This window comes from Carcharhinus amblyrhynchos, chromosome 11 (genome assembly GCF_965287045.1).
Source record: "Carcharhinus amblyrhynchos chromosome 11, sCarAmb.v2.hapA, whole genome shotgun sequence".
Classification (NCBI taxonomy): domain Eukaryota; kingdom Metazoa; phylum Chordata; class Chondrichthyes; order Carcharhiniformes; family Carcharhinidae; genus Carcharhinus; species Carcharhinus amblyrhynchos.
The window spans coordinates 55207370-55217708 of record NC_137334.1 but is presented as its reverse complement, the minus strand read 5'-3'; positions in this window follow the sequence as shown (position 1 = coordinate 55217708).

Sequence of the window (10339 nt, the reverse complement as noted above, 5' to 3'; positions counted from 1 at the left end):
TTTACTTGACAGATCCCTTTTAATTATGAAGCTCTCTCAGATTCTCCTCTTAATTTTCTCAGTCTAAAGAAAAAAGTTCCTAATTTTCCAATTGATCCATGTAACTGAAGTTCCTTGACTGAGGCCAATTCTCAGGAATAATTTCTAAACTCTGATTCCTTTACAACTTTCCTAAAGTATGGCTCCCCAAAATTGGATCTTTGGTCTCTGGGAAGAAACCAGAGCACCCAGAGGAAACCCACACCTACATGGTAGAACGTGCAAACTCCACGCAGATAGTCACTGAAGACCAGAATTGAACCCAAGTCCCTGGCATTGTGAGGCAACAGTGCTAACCACTGTGCAGCTGTGCCCCCAACTTATCTCCTCTTTTTACTGCCTGGCTCAGCATTTTGGTCCTTAGTAAAAAAAAATCAAAGTATTCATTTTAATAGCTCAGCCATCCTCTGCCTCCCCGCGCAAATTCTTTTATCGCCCCTAGTCAGCCCAATCCTCCATTTGTCACCCTTTTACTATTCATATGCAAACGGAAGACTTTTATATTATCTGATAGTCTCTTTTCATACTCTCTATACTTTTTCACTTCATCCCTATACCTTCTACATTCAGCCTGTTTCTTAGTTGTATTGCCCATCTAACATGTGTCAGAGTGCATTTTTTCTTCTTCATCTTAATCTTCATCTGTTTTGCCATCCAGAGAGACTGTGATTTATTTGCCTTGCCTTTCTATTTTGTAGGAATGTACCTTGTCTGTGCCTATTTCTTCTCTAAAGGTAGCCCTTATTTAGATGCTGTTATGCCTTCCAACATTTGATTCCACTTTATCTGGGCTAGATCCATTCTCATCCATTGAACTTGGTATTCCCAACATTAATTAATCTTATGACAATGTTGAACTAACTGGCCTATACTTTCCTGCTTTCTATCTCCTCCTTCCTTGAAAAGAGGTGTTACATTTACAGTTATATGACGTGTTTGGACTTCTCCAGTAACTAGGGAATTTAGAAAAATTACAACCGATGCATTCACTTCATCTGCAGTCACTTCCTTTAAAACCCAGGGAACTTGTCAGCCTTCACTCTCATTCATTTCCCAAATACTTTTTCTCTCATAATCTTGATTGTTTTAAGTTCTTCCCTCCCTTTTGCCCCCTGCTTTTTCTATTATACTTGGCAGGACCTAATCCCTGTCCTACTGCCATTGTTTATTCCAACATGAAGCACAACAATTGGATTTGCATCCTTTCCAAGTTCTTCTACAGCACTCATGAGTTATACTTACTGGATGGACAACAATTCCTTCCGGATTCTTGTTCTTGGCTGCAGGGAATGCCATCTATCCTGTTAATCATAGATAATAGAAAATGCTGGAAAAGTTCAGCAGGTGGACTCAAAATATTGACTCTGTTTCTCCATAGATGCTGCCACACATGCTGAATCTTTTCAGCATTTTCTGTTTTTACATTTCCAGCACCCGCAGCACTTTTCTTTTATTTTCCTAATCATAGAGTCTACTATACCCACCACATTTCTAATCAGTTCATTCTTCCCTGGGGAGCCTTCTGAGCTGTGGTGCCTTCGTCCATATTGTGATTGTCCTCTTTGGCTTGTTGTACTTGTTTGACAGGAAGAATGATTGAGGTACCTCTTTCTCAACTTCTCCTAAGTCCCTGGTGCCTGGTTTTTTGTAAGTCACAAACTCCCTCTCCTAATCCTGTGATTTCCCCTGGGGTGTGACTCTATGCTGGATAACTCAGTACAGAAATTTCTTACCCTCTCTTGTGCGTCGGAGTCTCATCAACTCAAACTCCTGCTCAATGACTCTGAGCCCGAGAGATCTGAAGTAATGATACTTTCTGCAGACATGTTACTCTGGATAGCCTTGCCATCTACAAGCTCCTACGTTCAGTTGAGATACACAAGCTGCTCTACCATATTTTAGCCTAGCTATATTTTATTAATTAATTAAAGAATTCATTCAATTATTATTTATACCTGTATCAACATTTTTAATTATTGCTTTTTGAATCTGTATATTTAATTTCCCTAGTATTGCCCTTCGATGATTTGCCTGTACAGTTACAGACTCACAGGGTGCAGGGAGGTCAGCTCACTCAGTGAGTTATCCACTAGTTGGTCAACATCTATGCACTTGCATAATCAATGACAAGCATGCGCTTTTGAGGGGACAGCATGGTGGCACAGTCGTTAGCATTGCTGCCTCACAGTGCTAGGGACCGGGTTCAATTCCAGCCTCAGGTCACTGTCTGTGCAGAGTTTGCATGTTCTCCCCTTGTCTGCATAGGTTTCCTCTGGGTGTTCAGGTTTCCTCCCACAATCCAATGATGTGGGGGTTAGGTGAATTGGTGATACTAAATTTACCATTACTGACAGGGAGATTTAGAGGATAAATATGTCAGGTTACGGGAATAGGGCTTGGGTGGGATTTATGGTCTGTGCAGACTTGATGGATTGAATGGCCTCCTTCTGCACTGTAGGGATTATATGAAAATGATTAGTCTGCTTGGCAAGTTGACTCAAATCTGTGCCTTCCTGGTTAAGCAACCATATCCTTAAATCTTCTGAACCAGAAAATCATCACCTAACAGTAATTAATTAATAGTTCTTTATAAGTGGCTATATTTGCCTCTTCCAACTACAATTTCCATTTATCTTCCAGCTCTGTTGGCAATGTTCTACTAGCTGGGTCTTTCCACAGCTTTTCAAATTTTTACCAGCAAGCTTCAAATAATATGTTGTGATATGTGCAAATTTTTTATACTGCGCTGTCCACTAACCCACAAGTGAAAACATAGTAAATGGTGGCAAGATAATTTCTGTCCAAATTACATAGTTCCTTAAGAATCCATCTATTTTATTTTCCTTACAATTTGGTACAAGATTGAATTTAGTAAATTTATTCCACGCTTGGTTAGGCCAAATGTGCCCTCAGTTACCTGACATTATGTCATTAAATCTTCTGCTAGTTAAGTGCACATCAATGCTACTGCTTTTTCTCTGTCTTGTGTTTGTGGTGTCTCTTTTTTGTTTGAACTTGTACTATTATTTTTTTTCTCATGCTTACTCTGCCCATTCAATGTAGCCTCTAGTTTAAGCTGTCAATGTACAAGGGGCCTCGCCTGTCTTTTCAGTTTTTTTTCCCCCAATGTGGAAAATTCCTTTATCCCTTTGCTGCATGTTAGCAGAGCTGGGATTATAGGGGATGGAAGATGTGAGGAGTAGTGTTTGGGATGCAGGGATGTTTTCATATTCCTGTTGATTAAGGGGGCTGTGCTCTAATCTGGCTAGGAGCAGCTTGAAATATGTTAAAGCAAATTTGGGGGTAAATGCAGGGCACTCAGCTACAAGTTTTCATGCTGACAGGTCCCATTCAGGTAGAGCCCATTCAGGAGCACCCCAACTTTTGTCTTTGGAGGCACGTATTCCAAAGATTATGGTAATAATATTAATAATAGGAAACAAAGCAATAGCAGAAGAACTGAATAGTTACTTTGCATCAGTCTTCACAGTGGAAGACACCAGTGGGGTGTGCCAGAGTTCCAGGAGAGTCAGTGGGCACAGGTGAGTGTAGTGGCCATCACCAAGGAAAAGGTTCTGAGCAAACTGAAAGGTCTGAAGGTGAATAAATCACCTGGACTGGATGGACTACATCCCAGAGTGCTAAAAGAGGTAGAGGAAATTGTGAAGGCATTGGTGGTGATCTTTCAGGAATCACTGGAGGCAGCGAGGGTATCAAAAGATTGGAAAGTAGCTAATGTAACACCTCTGTTTAAGAAGCGAGGGAGGCAGCAGATGGGAAATTATAGACCAGTTAGCCTGACTTCGTTCATTGGCAAGATTTTAGAGTCCATTATTAAAGATGAGATTGCAGAGTACTTGGTAGTGCAAGATAAATTGGTACTGATTCAGCACAGCTTTGTCAAAGGGAGGTCATGTCTGACAAATCTGTTCTTTGAGCACGTAACAAGGAAGATAACGGAGAACCAGTGGATGTGATTTATTTAGGTTTTCAGAAGGCCTTTGACATGGTGCTGCATAGGAGACTGTTAAATAAGTTAAGTACCCATGGTGTTAAGTGTAAGATCTTGGCATGGATCAAGGAGTGGCTGACTGGCAGAAGGCAGAGAGTGGGGATAAAGGGGTTTTTCTCAGGATGGCAGCCAGTAACTAGTGGTGTGTCTCAGGGGTCAATGCTGGGGCCACAATTTTTCACAATGTACAACTAACGATTTGGAGGAAGGAACTGAAGACCCTGTTGCTAAGTTTGCAGATGATACAAAGATATGTAGAGGGCCAGGTAGTATTGAGGAAGCAGGGGGGCTGCAGAGGGACTTGGACAGGTTAGGAGATTGGGCAAAGAAGTGGTGGATGGAATACAATGCGGAAAAGTATGAGGTTATGCACTTTGGAAGAAGTAATGGAGGTATAAACAATTTTCTAAATGGTAAAATGCTTAGAAAATCAGAAACACAAGGGGACTTGAGTGCTTGTTCAACATTCTCTTAAGGTTATTGTTACAGATTCCGTCGGCAGTTAGGAAGGCAAATGCAATGTTTATGTCAAGAAGGCTAGAATACAAGAACAGGGATATACTTCTGAGGCTGTATAAGGCCCTGGTCAGACCCCATTTTGAGTATTGTGAGCAGTTTTGGGCTCCATATCTAAGGAAGGATGTGCTGGCCTTGGAAAGAGTCCAGAGGAGGTTCACAAGGATGATCCCTGGAATGAAGAGCTTGTCGTATGAGGGATGATTGAGGTCTCTGGTCTGTACTCGGAGTTTAGAAGGATGAGGGGGGAATCTTATTGAAACTTATACAATACTGCGAAACCTGGATAGAGTGGATGTGGAGAGGGTGTTTCCACTAGTAGGAAAAATTAGAACCACAGGACACAGCTTCAGACTAACGGGATGATCTTTTAAAACAGAGATGAGGAGAAATTTCTTCAGCAAGAGAGTGGTGATTCTATGGAACCCTTTGCCGCAGAAGCTGTGGAGGCCAGGTCATTGAGTGTCTTTATGACAGAGATAGGTAGGTTCTTGATTAATAAGGGGGGGGTCAGGGGTTATGGGGAAAAGGCAAGAGAATGGGGCTGAGGAAAATATCGACCAAGATTGAGTGGCGGAGCAGACTCGATGGGCCGAGTGTCCTAATTCTGCTCCAATGTCTTATGGTCTTATTGTGTTGCTGCCTTTAATAGTGGTAAACTTCTCAGCAATCACCACTATTGGGAGCACAACGTCTGACCCTAGCCTTTGTATCATTTCAAAATTTTTAGTTTAGGTCCACAGTGCTACTTTATCATAACTTTCCTACCATCAAATCTTAGGACTGTTCAAACTGTAAAATTTCTGATGCCCAATAGCAGTTAATTTCATCGGCAAACTCATATTTCCTGGAAAGCAATATGTGAACTAATCCAGGATGGTGAGTTACTGGATGAACAATGAACTCTTATACTGATGAGGCAAATAATATGATTACCACTACTCTTTATTTCTCAGACCAGTACTAATAGCACTCTGGCCGATTAGAGAATGTGATCTGTCCAAAACCATAAAAATATCTATTTGGCATGTTTCATCATTCAAAACAAGATATGTAGCTAATGTAATAACGAGCATGTCAAAGTATTTAGAGAAGAATTCAATTCATCTCTGATTCAGCATGGAAGGCGAATTTCGTGTAAAAAGTGGAGGACAAATGGACAGATTGAATCCTGAAATTGAACTTATACATTGGAACCAACAAAATATGCTGAATTATTTTCTTGTTACTGACTTTCTAGAGCCCAATTAGTGAAAGTTTAACATGACCAATTGCACCCTCTTGATGTGGATGTTTTACTATTTAACTTCCACTATGTAAATGGAAAACATTTTCTTCACTTTTTCTTTCCATTTTATTTGCTTTTCTACTTTTCTTTTCAAATCCCCACATCACACCCTGACTAGCTATTTTTTATTCATTCATGGGATATGGGCATCACTGGCTGACCAATTTTTATTGCCCATCCCTGTCCTTCTTGAGATGATGGTAGTGAGCTTGCGATTGCTTGAAGAAAGGTAGATCTGTAGCCAAGCTGTTTTTGTGAGTCCTGCTCTGTAACTGGCTGTGGTCTGAAAAGTTATCGTGTGGTTGATTTTCTCTGGTCTTTCTTCAATATCTTCGAAGAAGTAATTTTGTCTCTTTCAGAACTGTCTGAAATGTCCAATTCTGAGAGTTAAATCCCCTTAGATAAGAAGTCACCGGCATAAACCAGTCTATGATATGACGTCAACACATTGTGCCAGCCCACAACCCAAGTGTTCATAACAGACAGGAAATGGTTAAATCACATAACATAACGGACAGAATCAAGAGAAGCTCCCAAAAGTGAAAAAGGCGGCACGGTGGCACAGTGGTTAGCACTGCTGTCTCACAGCACCAGGGCCCGGGTTCAATTCCCAGCTGGGGTCACTGTCTGTGTGGAGTTTGCATATTCTCCCCATGTCAATGTGGGTTTCCTCCTGCAGTCTGAACGATGTGCTGGTTAGGTTCATTGACCCAAACAGGCACCAGAATGTAGCAACTAGGGGAATTTCACAGTAGCTTCATTGCAGTGTTAATGTAAGCCTTCCTTGTGATGAATAAATAACCTTTCTTTTAAACTTAATTGTGCAGGAGAGAAAACACAGATTCCCAATGGCAGAAGGAAAGTTGGGAAGGAAGTTGATGGTCGGTGAAAGGCATGGATCATTGTTCCCAATAGCAGGAACATATTTTTAATGCATCAGCATATTAATTAACACACATGGTCAAGCATATTAAATTGTCCTCTTGTCAGTAAGTCAGCAGCAAACATGTCTTCAGAATCTGAACTGGGTAAATGTGGCATGGAGCGGGTGAGATAGCCTTCCTGTTGAATTTGGAGTGAGTAGGAACTGTTTCACTTGTATGGAAGTCTTTATAAGCCATGGGAGAGGAAGCTGAGCTGTTGCAATGAGCTTGGGTGGCAACTGTTAAGGGAATTTGGGGGCGTGGCTGTGTGAAGCAGGAAGGGCAACAGCTGCAAAGGCAGGTTAGAGTATGACTCTGTGAAGGGGGAGGGCAATGGCTGCCAAGGCAAGTCCCAGAAAAGCATTTGGCAGTGACCCTGAGCAAGCAAGGTTGTCCAAACAAGGAGATTGAGTTGTGAGGACAGGGAGAGCTGGACAATAGCAGGAAGATCAATCTCTCCCAAAGGCAGCTCCAGTAAATGGGAGGGAGATCAAGGGTGATTGAGGCAAGGTCATAGGCGACTTTGGGAGAGTTGAGGGTATCTGAGGACAGGTCAAGCATGACAGAAGGAGGATAGAGAATTAGTTGGCAGGTCCAGGGTGCGGGGGGGGTGGGAGGGAAATCAAAACACAATGGTTTTGGGGGCAGTTGTTTGTTGACGGACAGTTGATCAAGAGTGATGGTGGGTGGCTCAAGGGTGTAGAGAGTAGGACTAGGCTGATGGAGAGAGGGTTAGGGTTGATAGAGAGAAGGTCAAATGTAAGTAAGGGAGATTTCAGGTGATAGCTTGAATCTCTGGGGTGAATTTTTCTGTTCCGCCCACCACAGGAATCGTAGCGGTGAGGGACAGACCATGGAAAGGTCCGTTGACCTCAGGCAGGACTTTCCACTTTCAGGGCAAGCATGGACGGGAAAGCTGCCCTTAGTGTCAGAGTGGGAATGTCCAGGGAACAGCTGTAAGAGTTGGCTAAAGAGCAGGTCAGAGGAGGAGTTGGCCGTGGTGAGGTGGGTGGAGACCAGGGTGTGCAAGCCCAGTGCAAGAGTATACGATATCCTAGGCAAACTCTCAGCTTTGCATCATCCCCATCCCACTCCCATAATTAACTTTCGAAAATGAATATTATGTATTAGTAGGAATACAAATTCTGCATTTATAATTACAGATTTATTGTAAATGAGAAAGAGAATATTATAATACTGATTGTACTTTCTCGTACATTTTTGCAGGATATGTACTATAATGTGTAATGTGGTTCAATTGTCATAATACTGTGTTCCCATAACAGTTGTGAGATGATTTTACGCACAATTTATACAATCAATAACGGTTTCAATAGAGTGAGCTAGACTAAATTAAATTCTTTGATATTATTTACTGGTTTGAGGTTTTGGAATAGCCATGTAGATGTATATGTTTGTAAGCCTGTTGCATAAATAGAATGAGGGACAGGTATAAAATTTTGGGAAAGACAGCAATGTAAATAGATAAAGTAAAATTTATTTATTAGTCACAAGCAGTCACACTGCAATGAAGTTACTGTGAAAATCCCCTAGTCGCCACATCCCGGTGCCTGTTCGGGTACACTGAGAGAGAATTTAGCATGGCCAATTCACCTAATCTGCACTTCTTTGGACTGTGAGAGGAAACCGGAGCACCTGGAGGAAACTCACGTAGACGTAGGGAGAACATAGGGAGAAACCCACGCAGACATAGGGGGCGGCACAGTAGCACAGTGGGTTAGCACTGCTGCTTCACAGCTCCAGGGTCCTGGGTTCGATTCCCGGCTCGGGTCACTGTCTGTGTGGAGTTTGCACATTCTCTTCCTGTCTGCGTGGGTTTCCTCTGGGTGCTTCGGTTTCCTCCCACAGTCCAAAGATGTGCGGGTGAGGCTGACTGGCCAAGCTAAATTGTCCCTTAGTATCCAGGGATATGTAGGTTAGAGGGATTAGTGGGTATAATATGTAGGGATATGGAGGTAGGGCCTGGGTAGGATTGTGTTCGGTGCAGACTCGATGGGCTGAAGGGCCTCTTTCTGCACTGTAGGGTTCTATGAACGTGCAGACTCCACACAGACAGTGACCCAAGCTGGGAATCAAACCCAGGTCCATGGTGCTGTGAGGCAACAGTGTTAACCAAAGAAGGTGATTGCAGATGATTCAATCACACAAGTTCCAATCTAGACAAGGCCTGGTCATGAATTCTGTGTATTCACTACAAAATATGGAATGTCTCAGCTGCAGGTACTGCTGAGACAACAGCTTCAGAGGGGTGGTAATGTTCTGAGCAACATGTGTTAGCTTACCAACTCAGTTTCAATCCCCAAGAGGTTCAGACGAGGCACCCTCACCTCCCAGCAGGTATCCTTTGGAGTAAGGGAGGTGCCATTGTGTGCCAGCATGAAGGAGGGATGCCAGCAAACTACATTGGGGCATCATCTTAGGGCTTTTCAAGGTTCTGGCCACACTCTAGTTTTTATTCCTTTCCTGCTGTGAATGACTTCTGTTTTCTGCTTGCTTCATATGGATACTGACTCTACTTGTCTTCCAGAACTGCTTGGTCACCACCCCCACCCCCCTCCCCTCCCCCCAGGCTCCTATTTATTGAATCAAATGTTGAGTGTTCCTCACCTACAAACAGTTGTTCCTTAGATTTGCTCCTTCAGAATCTCAGAGTTTAACATTGGAATCTCTCACACAGTCTCCTATTTGTCTTGTGTTGACAACCAGCACATAAGAACATAAGAACATAAGAAATAGGAGCAGGAGTAGGCCATCTAGCCCTTCGAGCCTGCCCCGCCATTCAATAAGATCATGGCCGATCTGTCGTGGCTCAGTTCCACTTTCCCGCCCTCTCCCCATAACCCTTAATCCCCTCTCTTATCAAGAACCCATCAACCCGCTTCTTAAAAATATTTAGCGAGGCAGCCTCCACCACTTCAACGGGCAGAGAATTCCAGAGATTCACCACCCTTTGAGTGAAGAAGTTCCTCCTCAACTCCGTTCTAAACCGCCTCCCCTTTATCTTGAGGCTGTGCCCCCTAGTCCTACTGTCTTTTTTGAGTGGGAAGAGTCTCTCCACCTCTATCCTATCCATCCCATTCATCATCTTATACGTCTCAATGAGATCTCCCCTCATTCTTCTAAACTCTAACGAGTACAAGCCCAGTTTATTCAGCCTCTCCTCATAGCTCAATCCCCTCAACTCTGGTATCAGCCTAGTAAACCTCCTCTGCACTCCCTCCAGGGCTAAAATATCCTTGCGCAGGTGCGGCGCCCAAAACTGCACACAGTACTCCAGCTGCGGCCTCACCAATGCCCTATACAGCTGCAGCAAGACCTCCCTACTTTTATATTCAATCCCCCTCGCTATGAAGGCCAACATCCCATTCGCCTTCCTGACCACCTGCTGCACCTGCAAGCTGGGTTTTTGCGACTCATGCACAAGGACCCCGAGGTCCCTCTGCACCGTCGCCTGCTGCAGTTTTTCGCCACGTAAGTAATAGTCCTTCCTACCATTCTTCCTACCAAAGTGGACCACCTCACACTTGCCAACATTAAATT